Here is a 7,228-nt window from a genome sequence, read left to right on the forward strand (position 1 = left end):
ACGCATAAATTACAATAAAAATTTTTAGTTTCCCGCTAAAAATTAAAAGCTATCAAAAATATGCATATGCATCTCTGATATTTGACACATCCATATTGTATAGGCCTGTTTTCAAAAGTTATATAAGCAAATCGTTGACCTTCGTTCGAAAACATACCTCATCATTTTCTTGATGAAAATATCATGTTTTGATCTTAAATCAGGGGTCAAATTTAAGTAATCAAATTTTCAAATTTCAATTGAACTTTTTATCTTGATCATACACTTTTGTACGTTCATGGGCATATTTCCATGATGTTATGTTCAAAGTTGTAAGGTAATATCATAAAAAGACGCATAAATTACAATAAAAATGTTTTATTTTCCCACTAAAAATTAAAAGCTATCAAAAATATGCATATGCATCTCTGATATTTGACACATCCATATTGTGTAGGCCTGTTTTCAAAAGTTATATAAGCAAATCGTTGACCTTCGTTCAAAAACATACCTCATCATTTTCTTGATGGAAATATCATGTTTTGATCTTAAATCTATATGAAGTTTTATATTTGATATGAAGATTGACAAATTTCTTTCCAGTACTTCTCCAGAAATAGCAATAACAAATTTTGACTATAAAAATCAAATGTTGCAGTCTGTCGGTCATTTGCTTTCCAAAACAGACTAGTAAATAAACAGGCAAAACTAGGGAACACGTCTCGTTTAAAAGATATCCTGTACTTCTCAAGAAATAGCGATAGCCAAGATTGATTACAGACAGACCACGGGCTGAATACAGACAACGGATATATAAATGGCGATTTGAAAAGTCCACCAACTGATGAAAAGTGATAAAGGTAGCAATATCTCAATGCTAAACATCCAAACTGTGGACACTGTATAAAGTGACATTGTTAACACAGCTAAGTTGCCTATATTATTTACATAAGCATCAACATTATTAAAAGGACATTGAAATGTTTATTATCCAATGATAAAGTAACCTCGGTTTGATTTTATTCATATCCACTCCATCGAAACTATAATATTACAAACTTATCACCCTACACAGTGCGTGGCCATGTGTTTTAATTACATAAATATCAAACCTTTCCTTGTAAAGAGCCATAATAATTGTATAGTTCGGTTGATGTCAGTTTGGTGTGTCTATATCGGTGACGTATCAAGAAGGCATAAACTATTCATCAGGCAAGAGAACAGCGTAGCGTGCGTTTTAGTATTTGTGAGTCGTGAATGTCAATTTGGAATAGCAGAGACTATAAAGACAGGTCTATCTATTAATCAGATTCATATTAAAATTCTTAAGTTGTCGTAAACGATGCTTTATGAGGCTAAATGTGCATGGGTACTCGTCGACTTCATTTATGAAAGATTGAAATACCAAGCATCAAATGAAGAAAAGAGTCAATTCATTAGCAATGAACATAAATTCTATGGCTGCCATTGTCAAAATGTTGCATGCGTAATGACATTTTTCACGGGGCTGCAGTATTCCCATTTCATCAATATGGTGGCATATTTCTGCCATCGAGTTGCCGACTTACGACATAAAGATGTCGACATATTTCCGAGAAGATGTCAACATCATAAACAAAAATGTCGACATAAACCGAAAATATGTCGACTTATTAGCTTAATTGCCGAGATATTAACGCCGTGATAATTATCTAGGAAGTCTGAAACTCGGCTTTATATCGCAAGGTGGCATATTTCTGCCAGCCACTTCCTAGATAATTATCACGGCAATATTATCTCGGTACGTAAACTATTAAGTCGACATATTTTTCGGGTTTTTTTATGATGTCGACATCTACTCAGAAATATTTCGACATATTTAAGTCGTAAGGCGACAACTCGATGGCAGAAATATGCCACCATACATCAAAGATAAATTATTTTCTCACTTTCACGTTTACAGTACCTATGCATTATGTCTATCTATCGAGTTTGTTTAAAAAAATTTGGCGAGTAGCTTCACAACACCACATTCATTTCCATGTCCACAAAATCCGATAGCTCCGTTAACAGCGACAAAATATGTAATAACTTAAAATAAAAACGACAAAATTCACATTTACCAAAACTTTCCCATTATTTTATTCTCTATAGACGTCAGTGAATAGCTAATAATGTATCAAAACGTTCATATGTGTAACAACTTTACATGTGCATGTTTTTTAATATCCTGTTTTCACCTGATGATACCCCTTAATATAACCAAGTACTGTGCACATTCCCCATGCTTTAGTGATGAGTTTGCAGTTAACTAAAGTCTGAAGCAGCATGAACGTATATACGGGGAATGGGGCTGTTATATAAACTGATAACACGACTTTGCGTAGATTTAAAAGATGAAAATACAAAAAAACTACTGTCAGTCTGCAGCCAAAAAGTTAACAAGCTGTCAAAACCGACAACATCTGAACACATACCACTAACGGACTTTGTCGATGTCACTAATAACCGGCCTCATGTCTTCCTTTGCACGACTTCTGGTCTGCTCTGATTGACAGCGACAGCAAGACTTTGCTAAATGTAATAAAATAGGTACCTCGTCTCCTCCAACATAGACTTTTCACCGGTAGTAGACAAAAGAGAGACCCGGATGTTCTATTCGGATTCTGCTTATTTTTTGTGAGCATTCTAGAGAGACTCGAAATAATTAAAGAGGCACCAAAGGACCGACAGGAATAAATTAATACAGAAATGTGTCTTTTAGATTAAACACCATCACGATTCAACTATAAAGTTGTCCAAGTTGATACATTTCAAAGTGTTGTAAATTGAATCGCTTTAATGTTCAAATTACATAATAACAAATAAGGAGGAACAAATAAATGCTGTCATGGTAATCCAAAACACTGTCCTTCCAGGGGTTTAGTAGACAATGATACAATTAAATAAACATAATTCATGTTTTTGTATCTATGCCCAGTTATGAAGTATTGCCGATAATTCAATTATTGTCTGGATATCTAATTAAAATTCCATTTTGTTATATATCAATAAATCAATACTGCTTAGTAAACTAGGCCTAGTACTTATATGTGACTACTGACTGTACTGAACATAGTTTATATGTAACAACTTATTCGTTATTATTTTCCCGTTACTGTCTCTAACAATTTGTTACTTTTTGTAACTACTTGATTTTTACTACTTATTTCTACCTATTAATTACTTCTTATTGTTAGTTACCTGTTTAATTCATCACTGTTTATTTGTTATAATAATCATATATGCTGCTACTTATTTGTAACTTTCTATTTGTTGCTATTTATTTGCTACGTTTTATTTCTAACTACCTATTTGTTATTGGTGTATTTACTACAACTGATCTGCTACTATTTATCTATTACTACTTATTTGCTGCTATTTACTTTGTTATTCGTTAATTTGTTACTATTTGTAATAATCCATTAATTTTTATGTGTAAATACTTATTTGTCTACTAATACAATCACATTAAACTACTCAAAAACATCATAGTGTTACAGTACCATCACAGTTCATAGAAACTTAAATAAAAATAAACATACAAGTATGGCTGTTTACAAATACATCATTCAATCTGCATTGATATTGATGTTTGAAACCATTGGTAATCCTTGGAAGAGAATTTATTGGTATTGTCGATAGTAAATTAAGAATCAGAATCGATGTATTTGCCGCAGGAAATAAACCGAACCAAAGACTTAGAGTCGTTAGATGAACATAAAATAATATTTACTTAGATAAAAATCATTCTGCCTACTTTAAAAAGCTTTGATTCGATCCCATTTAGATTACAGAGCATGCATATGGAAACCATTCATACAACATGACTTCTGCTGCTATGAATTAAAGATTCTTCATACGAAGAAAAATTACGTGTTAAACTCGTATCGTTATTTTATAGGAGAGACATGAATGAAGTTTTCAAAATCCTGACGGGAGGCTGTGAAACAACAACATTACAGGGACCATTGTCAATTAAGCAAGGTCAAAGTGAAGCACTCAAGGACATTCACTCAGCCTTGATAAATCTGGAAGCAGACTGGATGTCAGAAAATGTTCATTTACTCAACGAATTGTTAGCATAGACCAATATTATATCTCAATGAAAATGTTATTAAAGCACAAACTGTAGCAGGATTTGAAAACTGCATAAATAATTTTGAGGAAGCGATGCTAACAGATTGACAACAGCAATGGAGTAAAGTCATAGCGAAAACATGTCATATTTTATGTTTAAAAACATACGGACTATGCTTTGAATCAAGAGGCGGCTATGACAACATTAAGAATAAACTAAGTCAAACGAAGGTAATGAAATTAGAAACAGACCCCCCAATGTTTGACCCCTTCCACCTCTCCTGCATTCTTGACATTATTTAAAAGTTAAAACCACCTGTTGGCACCCCTGGATATTTTCAGGGTTCTTTTCCTCTTAATTAAATCTATTACAATAAAATGCTATGCAGGCTTAAACTAAGTGCTTGGTTTTTGCGATAGGTAATGGTTTTATGAGACACAGGGTGCTAATAGGATTTTTTTACACCGAAGCATACGGATGTTTTTATTCTTAATTCTGACAATTCATTTTGCTTGTATAATTTAGGGTGTGTAACCAAACGCTACATGTACATAACAAATTGTGTAGAACCGTTGACTTTTTCTCTTTTTACACTAGTGAACAGTTATTTCTGTTCAATTTACTGTTACAATGATTACAGGAATAATGTTCCGTTAAAGCGGGATCCTCGGGAAAGGATGCTATTGCGTCATGATAAAGCAAGCTGTGATCTGGTATATTCTTAACGCTGACATTACTCTAAAAAAATATGAGCCTCGAATTATATCTTTTGAATTTAAAGTGGAAATATATTAAATTGCATCCCGAAGAAGTGATATCGTGTTCCGGCTTTATAGTTTGTATTATCTGACCAACAAACCTGTTGACTTTTTCGTGGGATGTACAAAACAGTGTATTCCATTATTGCGTAAGTAAACACATGCAACTCTGCTGTGTCGCTTAACAGAGTTAATTTGATTCAATTTAACTCTAACTGTGACGTCATCATCATCATCATCATCATCATCATCATCAAATAGCAAAAACACGTAAGTTGCATCATGATTTCAACAAACAAATTCTAAATTTCAGTAAACACATGTGAACATTTGTATAAACCTTCAATGTTTTGTTCATATATTGTATATATATATTTATGTATACATGTTTAAAGTCACTTGTGCATTATTAGCCTCAGATATACAGACTGTATATATGTTTATGTATATATATATGTTTTACTTTCAGGTTATGGTAATTCCTGCATATCAAAATAAAATGACATTCGTTTTTTATATCTGAATTGCACATCATGCAGTTTTTGAATATGAATTGTTGTAAATATTGAATTTATTTCATAGGAATATAGTATGTCAAATGGTATTGAAGAGTATAGGGAAAAACAAACCAATTGACAAAATGGATTTTTGAAACATCCCCTGTGTAAAGTCTATGGAAAAACAATTGGTTGGTTTATCCCTATAGCGAGCTACCACATTTGAATGTTTGTGCCATCCAGCGTCCCTGGAAACCATATGATGGGACCGACTATCACATTTTCGCCTGGGACTCTCATCTTGGAGGCATTGTGGCAGAATTTAGAGAGGAATTTAGATTCAGGGGGGATTTATAATGAAAATATGACCCACGTAGAGTTTTAAGGAGGACCATAGATCAGGGAAGATACGGACATTGTATATTTCAATGGTACCGGTATATAGCGTGGCTCGGGGTCCGGTGGCATGTCTGGCTGTACTTTTGGCACTTCACCGGTTCAATGTGTGGTGGTGTGTCTGGTTGTTCTGTTGTCACTACCCCGGTTCGGTAATCGGTGATGTGTTTCCTTGTTCTGTTGTCACTACTCCTGTTCAGTGTTTGGTGATATATCTGGTTGTTTTGTTGTCTCTAGTCCGGTATCTAAATAATGGTTCTATTCCTGATTTTTCCTTCACCCTTTTTTTCTTCATTTGTTTGCAAAAAGTCCAGAAATTAGGGGGTGGAGGAGATAACATTGAGTTATCTCCCCCTGATCTGTAGTCTATATATTATTCGTTTATATTTCTTAGTAGCAGGATATACATACTTGGTTATAACCAAAAGCCATCAATTCAAATTCAAAGATATTAAAATTAACATTTCAAAATTGATTCAATTTTGATGTCTTTTTCTCATAAGAATTTCATCTCCGGTACCAATAGAAGAATTAACCTACGGTTTTATCCTGTTCCAGAAAAGTTATATTTGAAAAATGTGAAAGATGCTATAGGGAACAACCAACCAATTGAAAAAATAGATATTTGAAACATCCCCTGTGTATAGAAAGTTGAAACAAGGATAAAATGTCTGGTAGCCACTGATTGGCCAGTATGTTATGAAGTTAGAAAATAGATATGTAGCCTGATAGATAACTATCGATAAGAAATGTTGATATAAATTTCCTAAGTCCGATTGAATTTTTTCCTAAAAGTTCAGGTAATAATAATTAACAGGTAAACATTTAAGATTTTAAAGAATTTTTAATGCGAAATTTACCCTATTTTCAAAATGGCTACCCTGGAGAAAATTTCAGCTGAAGGACCCAACTTTTTTTTGATGAAGTGTTATATGAGACCCTAAACTTTTGTTATAAACCATAAGTGTCATATTGAATTCAAGAATTTGAATGAAATACTCCAAAACGTTAACACTGAAGTCTATGGAAAAACAATTGGTTGGTTGGTCTCTATAGTGGTTTGATAAGTGCTATATAAAATAGATTTTAGGAGTGCCTCAAATACCCCTTTCTGATATTGTTACTTCGATCAAATATTCTTTTTTTTTATCATGGACTGTTATAAGAATCGTAATTTGTCAATATATCTGCGAATGTTGGGAGAGAAAAGACAAATTTTGACATAATGATCCCATTTAATGCCATTATCTATAAACATTGCTGCTACTCAAGAAGGAATATGCAGTCTTTTTCGAATCCATTAGAATTAACCTATATTTTATCATTCTAAATTATCTTATACATGTAAATGATATCGACCTTATTCAAATTACACCATTACATTACAATTCCACTTCTTACAAAAGTGTAAGTATATTCTCCCAATATCCATACCTTGTGTAAATCCACAAACTGCCCGTTCATAATGCAATATACTGCAAACATACGCATGAAATAAA

Source organism: Pecten maximus, chromosome 8, assembly GCF_902652985.1.
Source record: "Pecten maximus chromosome 8, xPecMax1.1, whole genome shotgun sequence".
Taxonomy (NCBI): Eukaryota; Metazoa; Mollusca; class Bivalvia; order Pectinida; family Pectinidae; genus Pecten; species Pecten maximus.